Consider the following 10,237-nt stretch of genomic DNA (forward strand, 5'->3'; position numbering starts at 1 on the left):
TGAGGCAATTGGAGTACCCCTTCAGTGAGTCTATCTAAAAGACTCCCAAACTGCATAACTCTTATCTCTAAAGGGAAAAGAAAGTCCTTGAATCATGAATAGGAGCTGTGTAAAATATTTTTAGAGGAAGAAAATGATAGATGTTCTTCAACTTTTGACTCAAGATGACACAAAAGTGATGTGCATTCGGCAGAAACAGGACTTTGATTTTTGGATTTGGAGCATTTTCCAGGCTAGTGAGACAAGGTAGGAGGCTCTCTCAACTCTGTGGAGGGACAGTGAGCTATAGCTTCCAGCCAGTCCCATGATCATGAAGAAAGCTACTGTCACTCTACAGTGTACTGGGCTGCTTAGTTTTGATATTCTAAAGATTAGGGGTATTTGATCCACTTTTCTTCAACATAAGATATTATCAGTCCACAAAGGTTGTATAAAGATGAAATCCATTCTGAATTGAGGAACATCTCTATATATGTTATAAGGTGACTAGTCCTATAGAAAGACGTCATATTTTGATCAGAGGGAATGAGAAGTATAGGTGACACAATGTGAGACTGAGAACACAGTCATGAATGGGACAGGTTTCTGGTCCCCTCTGAGGAATTACTGAACAGTAGTAAGTCAAACCCACTTAGGTGTGGGTGTCTGTCCTCATGGGAGCCTGCATGGGGAAGGGACAGGTGCTACATAGAGAGGGGCTCCACATTCTTCCTTCCCAGATCGGGTAACCTGGAGCCAGTGTCAGCTAGCAGAGAACTTGGGCCAGGTTACTTTAGGCAGCAATAAAAGGCACAGTGTCCAGACAGAAACCAGTCCTTGGGGCATGATTGGCTCAATGCACTAGGGCTGCTACCCCATGGTAACTATTTCTCACTACATCCTCTCATGGACCTTTCCTGTATGCATGTACATGACTACATCCAAATTTCCTCTTCCTATAAGGGCACCTAGTCTAGTTGGATTAGCACCACCCATGGGGCCTCTTCACTCCATCACCTTTTTTAAAGGCAGTATCTCCAAAGGCACTCACATTCAGAGGTTGTTGGGGGGCTCAGGGTTCTGCAGAGACACAATTCATCCCCACCATCTACTCACAAAGACAACTGTGGACACATCCCTGCTTCCAATGCCGTGCTGGCCTTCCTTCTTTGCTCTGGCATTTCATAATTCTCAGATATCTGATAGGAAGGCTGGTGTCCATCCCATCCCATCCCATGGATGACCCATTTTGGTCCTTGGAGATCAGCTTAGACACAGTATACTAATGCTATGCAATCCAAAATTAGAGGATGGGGGGCTGGAAAGATGGCTCAGCGGTTAAGAACAATTGCTGTTCCCGAGGACCTAGGTTTGATTCCCAGCACCCATATGGGAGCTAACAATCCTGCCCATAACTCGAGTTCCAGGGGATCCAAAACCCTCTTTTGGCCTCTGAATGCACTGCACATACATAGTACACTTACATACATACATGCAGGCAAAACAGTCACATGCATAAAATAAAAATAATAAATGAAATATTTCATTAAAAAAACAAAATTAAGGGACAGGAAGCCACTGAAGCCGTTAAACCCCAGATTCTTCCTGGAAGGACACTGGATTTCAGTTTCTGGGTCCTCTCTCTACTTATGGAGAGTTTCATCTTTAGCACGATGTGTATATATGTATATGTGATTCTTTGTCTATATGGATATGATTCTTTATCTTTCAATAAAAGTTTGTTTGATGGCTGCTCTCTGCAAGTCTGAGATTTTTTTCCTACCGTTTAGTTATTTAATTGGCTGAGAAAATGAACCCAGCAAAACTCCCTAGACAGACATCGCACCACCCACAATGCATTCTCATCTGAAGCTCTCAGGACTCTCAGGGGATACATCTTGGAACGACATTGCCCCAGCCCTCTCTAAACCATGCCGACACACCACCATTTGTTATTCTGGGGAGACAGGAAGGACTTCTCTCTTCCAGCTCTGACCTTGCTCACCTAACTTGATACTAGAAAACACCAGGACACCTGGGCTCAAGTGCGAGCTCTGCTCTTCATAGGTTGTTTGATCTCAGACAGGTCCACAGAATAGGCTTTTCTCACAGGATGTTTGTCCTTGAACCAAGCTCAGGGTGAGTGCACATGGCTGACGTGTGAATGTGCTTCATAACCCATGCACAAGTAGGCTCGTTGCCGGGCTCCTCCACTCTTCCTGTAGCTATGAATGCTGACATACTCAGCCAACATTGCACACCTGATATTACGTCTTTCATGATGTAGCATGCTGCTGGAGTGTCCTTGCCATTTGACCAAGGGTTTGTTTCATGCCTTCCCTCCTATAAGCATAATCCTCAACACAACACATGCTCAGGAGCAGTTGTCACTGGTGACAGTGACTGACAGACTGAATCTCTCCCATTTAATTCAAATCACTCTCTACCATTTCTGAATTCATTTCTCCAACATGAAAGATGGAGATCATATTACCTCAGGAAACAAATGAGTGAATTCTGTACATCAGCCTGTGTCATGGTTTCTTCAGGAATTTTCCCCAGATTAGAGGTCCCACTTCCTGCCTAAGTAGTAGTGGTCATCATGTATCTTAAGGTATCCAAGGAAAATCTATAAGACAAACTATAGTCTCGAGTATGAACTTGTAGTTTAAATGTAAAATGTCCCCCACAGACTCATATGTTGAAAAGTTGGCCCCCAGCTTGGTCCCCACACGGTGGAGCTATTTTGGGTGGTGGTGGAAACTTTTGGGAGTGGCGCCTAGCCTGAGGAAGCAGATCCTTGGAGGTATGACTTTGAAGGGCATGTTCTGTCCCCTACCCTTTCCTATTTCTTTCTCTTTGCTCTACCACAAGTTCCCATCACAATGTGCTGCCTCACCATAGGTCCAAAAGCAATAGATCTAGGGAACCATGGACTAAAACCTCTGAAACTCTGAGCCAAAGTAAATCCCTCCCCTCCTTAATTTGTTTTTCTTAGGTATTTGCCACAGGAACAAAATCTAACTACCAAAGGTTTTAATTATAGCAAATTCTCACCAAATCTCATCTGTCAACATCACATGAATCACCTAGTATCCTACCTGTCAAAGAATAACCACATACTCAGGAAAAGGCCTTAGTTTGTTGTTGGGAGGTAAGAGAGATCGAATTTTATAGTTTGAAGGTGATGAAAATTCAGACACTGTAACCCTTGACCAGAAACAGCTTCTTCTGAACCACCTTAAAATCACCCCCTGGAGGAACAGGGCGAAGAACAGTCTTTGGTGGCACCCATCCATCTAAACATCTGTAAGGGTGCAATTGAGGCCTAGACATTTTCTTGGTAGGTAACAATAAGTAAGCTGACCTGCTCCCTTGAGACTTAGTTTCCTCATCAACAAAAACAGCAGCATTCAGATTTTAAAGCATGATCATAAAGATTAGAATAATTAGAATAGAAAGAATAATTATAATAACTAGATAAACAGAATAATTAAAAATCAAAACCTATAGTGTAAAAAAAATATATTATTTAGTGGCATGGTCTCCATCAGTTACTTTTCTCCTCATTGTGACAAAATACTTAACAGAAACAACTTAAGGAGGGAAGGAGGGGTTGGCTCACAGTCCCAGGTATACAGTTCATCATGGTTGGGAAGATGAAGAGGCTGGGGTGGCTCCTCTGTAATGACAAAACAAAATAGCAGCTCCACACCTTTTGACAGATCAGGAAGCAGAGAACCGGACAAGAAGTAGAGCCAAACTACAGACTTCAAATACCTAGCACTGATGACCTACATATTCCAGCTAGGTCCACACTCCAAACCTCCCAAACCAGCACCACTGGCTGAGAACCAGGCATAGGCATTCAGATATGAGAACCTATGGGGGACATTTCAAACTCCAACCATAAAACAGTCAGTACTCTATAAATGAAACAAAATTTTATACCATGACTCTATTTTGGTGTTTTTTGCATGACTTTGGTTGGGATATTTATTGGGGTGGGGGGACTTGATTTTCATTTGGAAGTTACAGACCATTCTCACTGCAATCCCATGGTGACTGTCATGTAGCATCGAATGTGAAACCATCCAGCATTCATGTGGCACTCTTCCAACACAGTATCACTCCCTGAGATCTCTCCCATGAGGCAGGGGCTTGGAATAATGGAGGCTGTGTGACTTGCCCCCCTATTGACAACCCCAGGGAGCAAGGAACTGGCCAAGGAGGTTCTGAGCTTCCACTGGATCCCCAAACAATGTCAAGATGAACCCAAGGAAGTCCAAGCAAGCACCCACTGATAGTTGACACGCCCACATGCCAGACCGGGAGCCATGCACTAGGGCCCAAGATAACTATTTCCTGGCTCAGTCCGAGGCCAGATCCAGAAAGCAGACCATCCCATGAGTGAGCCACAAACCTGTCAACAGGAGCTGGAAATGCTTCCCACGGGAACAGATCGCCCTTCTTGGACTGCAGGCACGGTTCCAGGAGAGCCGGGCACAGAGCGCAGCTGGAGGCCGGCCGGGCCAGCAACACATACCCAATTGTGTCGCGAACCAATAGAGAAACAGTATCTGCTCTGAAAGACTCAAAGCTGCCGTCCACCCCGCCCTCCAGGTGCCACCTCGGGCAGCCTTTCCAGGGGCCAGTCAGGACAACCAGGGACTGTTCAGGGACGGCTCTGTGGGGACATCAGGCCTTCCCACGGGTCTCCTGTCAGCTTTTGCAAGGAAAAAAATGTGTGAACAGAATCCAAGTAACATCATACTCTACAAAGCCTCGAAAGGGACTTCCATGGCGACTGTGTGAGTTTTGTTTTCTCTGGGTGAGGCTCTTCTCTCTCCCCATGGGCATCCCACATGTCCTGGTAATAGGCACACTCTGTCCCCTTCATTAAGATCAGAGACCCATGCACAATAGAGCTAAAGGGAGTTCAGCATTCATCTTAACCAGCAAACCTCAAACTTTGGACTCTTGTGGGAACCTGGACCTCACTTCCCCAGGCATGCTAAAACACAATTGTGTGCTACACCATCAACTTCTGATGCTCAGATTTTCTACAGGGAAGTTGCATTTCTAGTGAGTTCCAAGGTGAGGTTCATTATGGCACAGGGAGAGCCACTGACCCAGTGCATTATCACGGTGTAGAGACAAGGGAAGGAACTCTTGAGGCAACACTAGAGAAAGAAGGTTTCCAGATACCCAGGGAGGTCTGAACCCAGTCAACTCAGAGCCGGGAGACAGGAGAGGGATTTCAAGGGACTGGCTCCAGTGTAATTTCAAAAAGCTTTTTCCCAAATGTCTAAATGGAACCAGTGAAGTGTGCAATGGTGTGGGCCTGGCCACATAGTAGATGCTCCATACACCAGATTCGGGACTCACAAAATGCTTCACACAGGCTGGAAACTACTCCACAACCATTAGCAGAGCCTGTCCAACTAAAAGACAGGCCATGCTGCTTCCATGCAGCTCTTCCTGACTAACAATGTGAACCCAAGCATGGTCTAACCATTCAGTTTAGCAACGAACACATGGGGATTTTATTTAGTGATTCTGCCTTTCCCTACCTTGGATTTAACCTGTGCTTGGGTATAGTCACTAAACAGTAATTGCAAGTACTTAACTGGTCCTTAGTATGTGCCAAGAACTCTCCCAGGTGCTCACACATGTGAACTCCTTCAATCTGCACCACAGCTTACAGGTATCTTCTGCACTCTAAAGAGGAACTGAGAGGTGCAGCAATGTGTCAAGGGCCAGCTGACAAGCCCAGGCAACCTGGCCCCCAAGGCCCTGCCTCTCAACTACTCTCTGCCCTCCCCAAGGCTGCCCTCCAGGATTCTTAATACAGCATGCCACATGAAATCATAATCAATAATTTCCTGGCTGGTGTCCCTCCCACTACTCCTCCACCAGTCTATGAGCTTCTTAATGTCTGTGAGGTGTGTTCACTGTGTGCTCATGAGCTTAGCACATGCCTGGAATGGCAAGCTGTCAGCATATGTCAAATAAACAAATGCACGGAGAAAGATTTGCTGGGAACAACTTAAAAGTTTAAAAAGAATATAAGGAAGGAGGTCTACCATCGAGGATATACTCAGTCTAAGGAAATGCAAATGAGTACGCAAAATCACTTTAATCGCCAGGATAATCCAATGATGAACTATCACCCCCACTTTACAGATGAACAGACACAGGGGGCCAAGCAACACCCCAAAAGCTATTCACATCCTCGTATTCAACAATATTTTTTTTTAATGTGAAAGATTTTTAAATGAGAAAAACTACATTAGTGAGAATTCTTTCTGGAGAATTCTATCTGCTTTTCTAGACATCTTTGGACTATTTTCCTTCTCTGTAAGATGTAGAAAATTGGCAGAAGGGCGAATAATTCTTATTCAGGGAACTGAACTTTGGCTGTTGGAGAAACAATAGGTTATTGTCTTGTGGATGCCCCTGAGTTTTGCATTTATTTGCAAATTCTTTCTCAATTTCTGATTGCCTGTATCGGTACTCTGACTTCTGCATAGAATTTATTTTTATATCTTACTGGTTTCTTCATTAATTGGTGAGCTAAACAAAACTCCTTGACATGTATTAATTATACACTTCCACAAAGCCATATTTTAACTTTATCTTAATTTTAACAGCACTTAGGATTCAAACCCAAGTTTATTCTTTCTGATTAATTAATTAATTATACACACATTTCAATGCTGATCATACTTTCTCTATCATTCTTTGTCAAAGGCAAACTAACCTTGGTTTAAAAATAATAATAACCTTGAATACCGGCTATGTGTGTAGCACAGCATTACACCATGTGCTTGGCATACTTAAGGACCTGTGCTCAATTCCCAGTGCCAGTACCCACACATGCACACACACATAATGCATATACACATATGCACATACATTATACACACATGCACACACAAGACGCATACACATGCACACTTACAACATGCATGCACACACATACACACATGTACACACATAAACTCAAAAGCTACACACATTAAAAAGGTCTTTTTAAAAGCCTATTTTTCTGAGTGCTGGAGAGATGGCTCTACATTAAGAGCACTGACTGCTCTTTCAGAGGACCTAGGCCCAATTCCCAGCACCCATGGTGGCTAACAACGATCTTCAAAACTCCAGTTCCAGGATCCAACACCCTCTTATGGTCTCTGTGGGCATTGCACACATGAGCCATGAGTGCACTTACATACATGTGGGTAAGATACTCATACACATAACATAAAAATAAATAATTTTTTAAAAATTATACTTTTCTTTCTTTGAGACAGGCTGACTTCAAACTTCCTATGTAGCTGAGGATGATCTTGACCTTCTTATCCTCCTTTCTCCATTTCCCAAGTGCTGGGATTACAAGTGTGTGCCTCCATGTCTGTATTATATGATGTGCTGGGGCCTGAACCCAAGGCACTTGCTAAACAGGCACTCTACCAACCCAGCTGCATCCTCAGCCCTCAAAACTATAATTTTCAACATTGCCTAACAAGGACTATAAATCAGTAAGGTTTGGCCTGAGTGATATGGCAGGTCAGCCATCAATGACAACCCTGGCTTCCCAGGACAGCATGCATCCCAACTGTTCTTGTTCTAAATACTTTCTGTGCTTGCCTGCCTACACTTTGCCAGATCCAAAGGGCTTGAGTCCTACATTTTCATCTACTTTTCAGAGCAAACTGATCATAGTCAGGACTGAACAATGCAGGTTGGATTGAGCTGAGTATAACTGAACGAAGCCTGAGCTCAGTTTGGACATCTATCCAGGAACACCTGCCTTCCCACACGCCTTCCCACATGTGGAACCCAGGGACTGGTCTTTCAGAGGTGCCATGTGCAGAAACCTGAGCAATCTTAGGAGGTTTCCCCCATAAACAGCACAGAAGTTCCTTAGGTAACACACACACATACAAACAAACAAACACACACACAATGAGACCATAGGGGTTGATGGACAGCTCCTGGAGCCATGCACCCATCAGTGGAAATCCCAAATACACCACTTTTCTGAGATTCCACAGTATCATCTGGCCTGGTTAATTTTATGTGTCACTTTGGGTTGATTATGGGATTCAGATGTTCACTCAAACACCAATACAGAAGTTGCAGCAAAAGTAGTTTTCAATGTGATCAACCCTTGAATTGGTCAGTCTTGGTGGTGCATTCCTCTAATCCCAGCACTCAGGAAACAGAGATATGAGGATCACTGCAAGTTTTCCAGTGTGAGTGGGCCTCCTCCAATCAACTGAAAACCTTAAGAGAAAAACACTGAATAAGGAATTCTGTCACCAAACATCTTTCGACTTGACATCTTTGGACTTGAGCTGTGAAAGTTAGCCTCTAGGTGTCCAGCCTGCTAGACTGAGATGTAGACATCAATCTTACATCCTGTATCAACCAACTAAATGAGAGACCAGGCACCAACTGTACAAAATTGGGCTCACTGGGAAGCTATGGAGCAGCAGAAACGTCCTTTCTCAGACTCAGTAAAAACCTCTTTTGCTAGGCTACCACTCTGCAGGTTAATGAAGGGCCAGAGGCAACTATGGTGAGATACATGGAGTCTCCTTCTCTCCACTATGGATAGTGCCTTGATTTCCAGAAGTGTCAGCATCTTCTGCTAAATAAATAGGAAAATTCCCAACGTTACAGAAGCACTTTCTCTGGGTACAAATCCATAAACCACCTAAAATGTGGCAAAACTGGAAAAAAAGACAATTCATTGAAATTTCCCACAGTTTAGGGGCTTCTCTATTGGAAAGATTAGTGGAGAGAAAACTTTTGGGGATGAGTTGGAATATTTAACATTACCCACGAATTCCCTGGCCACTCATTTTGATCACCAGCTGTGAAACTCCTCTTTCACCTCCTACAATGATTTTATGCCTGTCTTCAAAGGCTCTGAAATGCAAAAGAACAGAATATTAATTCAATTAACTCCAAGGTAACATTGAATCCCATTCTGAACATTCACCCCGTTTTATTTCATGCTGTAAATAATTCTACCATATAGTCTAAAACAGCCCTACAAAGATATCATAGTGATCATAAGCATACACTGCTCCCAAACATGGACACTATTTTTTTCCACTTACTGATTTCCACATAGGAGCAAGTCCAAATAAACTGCAGTCTAGAATAATTCTCTTTTCCAGTGCCTTCTTGTGATCATTGTTAAGAGCGGCTCCTGATGGCAGTAGGTTTTAGGGAGATTTCTTCTGAAGCTGAAGCTGGGGCTCCTGCCCACTTTCTGTAGGAGGGATGCCATTCTTTCAGGGCCTGCAAAAGATCACAAATCCAGTGCCAAGTCTTATGGGTCCCACTTATGATCTCAGTACCACACCTTTAGTCATGAAAGAAATTTCAAGAAAAGTCACCCAGCAAAATAATGGTGGCAGGATCAATTCCTAGTGCAGTTCAGACCCCAGACAAACCCCATAACAGGTGTCCAGGGGATGGGGGCGAGGAAGGAAAATAAGTGGAAAATACATGGAAAGGTGAGTTAAGTCCTGATTTTAGCCTCTCTTCAATGCCAGCATGTCTGGCCATTTGTTGGATATGTTTCTGTAAACACAAGTTCAGCAGGAAGAACTGATCTCTCAGGTGGCTCCTGGAGACAGTGGTCAATCCATTGCTCCCCAGACACTGGCTGTTCTCCTGCAAGTTTGAGAAAATTGAAGTCCCTGTATTTTACAAGAAGTTCCTGACTGCCTTTATTAATAAATCTCTTCATTTCTGGCTCCTCTAGGTGTTCCTGGCACCCCAACACTCAACCAAAGTATTAGATCTGTCTCCACTCCCTCCTGTTGGCTAAGCATACCATATTGTTTTTAGCTTTCTGTTTCCTGATAACTCCATTTTTATTTTCCAAGGGACTTGTCCTTGTAAAACCACCCCTTCCTCAGCCCACAAATGTTTTTAGCTTTCTGTAGATAAAATCCACCATCATGCCGCTGTGGTTAAACCCACAGTCTGGGTCTTTCAGATTCTTAATGACAACCAGGGTTTATGATACAAGTACAACCAAGCCCAATGGACCTGACCCCATGGAAGTATAGACTCAGATGAAGAGTCAGTTGATCTGAGATGGAACTTAGGGACCCATAATTTTTTAAATCTATCTTCTCTCAAATGTACAGCCAAGGTTGAAAATCCATGCTGAGAGGATTCTCAGTCTGTCTTTCCTGGAAGCATCAACCATGGCTGACAAACTAATGGAGACACA

The 10,237-nt window shown here is 43.7% G+C and overlaps 1 long non-coding RNA gene across 1 annotated transcript; it reads right to left on the reverse strand.

Annotated features, from left to right (window-relative positions):
- Positions 1-7,323: 7,323 nt before the first annotated feature.
- On the reverse strand, positions 7,324-9,280 carry LOC115067165. The gene is made up of 3 exons (XR_003846602.1): positions 9,108-9,280; positions 8,824-8,913; positions 7,324-8,265 (listed from the first exon to the last, which is right to left on the reverse strand). It is a non-coding gene; the product is annotated as an uncharacterized LOC115067165 (long non-coding RNA).
- Positions 9,281-10,237: the final 957 nt, after the last annotated feature.

Source organism: Nannospalax galili, unplaced genomic scaffold (assembly GCF_000622305.1).
Source record: "Nannospalax galili isolate Female #2095 unplaced genomic scaffold, S.galili_v1.0 scaffold100, whole genome shotgun sequence".
Lineage (NCBI taxonomy): Eukaryota > Metazoa > Chordata > Mammalia > Rodentia > Spalacidae > Nannospalax > Nannospalax galili.